Source organism: Prionailurus bengalensis, chromosome F2, assembly GCF_016509475.1.
Source record: "Prionailurus bengalensis isolate Pbe53 chromosome F2, Fcat_Pben_1.1_paternal_pri, whole genome shotgun sequence".
NCBI lineage: Eukaryota > Metazoa > Chordata > Mammalia > Carnivora > Felidae > Prionailurus > Prionailurus bengalensis.
The window spans coordinates 58,630,599-58,631,465 of record NC_057353.1 but is presented as its reverse complement, the minus strand read 5'-3'; the positions used below and the strand labels follow the sequence as shown (position 1 = coordinate 58,631,465).

General features: G+C 35.8%; 1 non-coding gene across 1 annotated transcript; it reads right to left on the bottom strand.

Moving 5' to 3' along the window:
• Window positions 1-536: 536 nt before the first annotated feature.
• Window positions 537-638, bottom strand: LOC122496184. Its single transcript, XR_006300720.1, has one exon. It is a non-coding gene; the product is annotated as a U6 spliceosomal RNA (small nuclear RNA).
• Between the last annotated feature and the right edge of the window lie 229 nt (window positions 639-867).

The window sequence follows — 867 nt, the reverse complement described above, 5'->3', positions numbered from 1 at the left end:
TTTAACTATACCTCACATTTCTCAAGAGCAGTTCCCCTCCCCCCAATTATATTTTGGAGGACTCTCTTGTCTTATTTTCTTAAAGCAACTTAATTTCCTTGCAGATCACAATATTAAAAATTAAATTCATACTGAGGACCTATATCTAAAAAAACAAAACAAAAGAATGGTTATCTCAGGTAAACTGTTCTACCATATAAATGAGAACTCTGGATTCTACACTATTGGAACAAAACTCTCCCTCCAGGCTTAATCTTCCATCAGAAAACTTTCTGTGTTGACTATATGAAAACTTCAATAGTTCTAAAGTTAAGGTACACATCTAATAATAAAGAATGGTATAATCTCTTCATACACTAGTATGAATAAACCTTTTCTTTGACTTTTATTGTATTACGCAATTTGGCTAGGAATACTAATAATAAATTTTCTATTCAATTGTTAAACAGTTCTAGGATAGCCTTAATCGTATTCTTTCACTATATTTATTTCACTTTTTTCCATAAGGTTTTCTTTTATTGAAAAGGCCATTCACAAAATACCATGTCCATAGATTACACAATATGGAGCACTTGTGCAGGGGCCAAGGTAATCTTCTCTGTATCATTGCAATTTTAATATATGCACTACAGAAGTGAGCACCATATTTTTTATTTTTTTTTGGAAGTGTATTTATTCATTTTGAGAGAGACAGAGACAGCACCAGTGGGGAAGGGGCAGAGAGAGGAGAGAGAAAATCCCAAGCAGGGACCATGCTGCCAGCACAGAGCCTGATGCGGGGCTCAAAACCATGAAGCCAAGAGATCATGACCTGAGCCAAAACCAAGAGTAGGATACTAAACTGACTGACCCACCCAGGCACCCCTA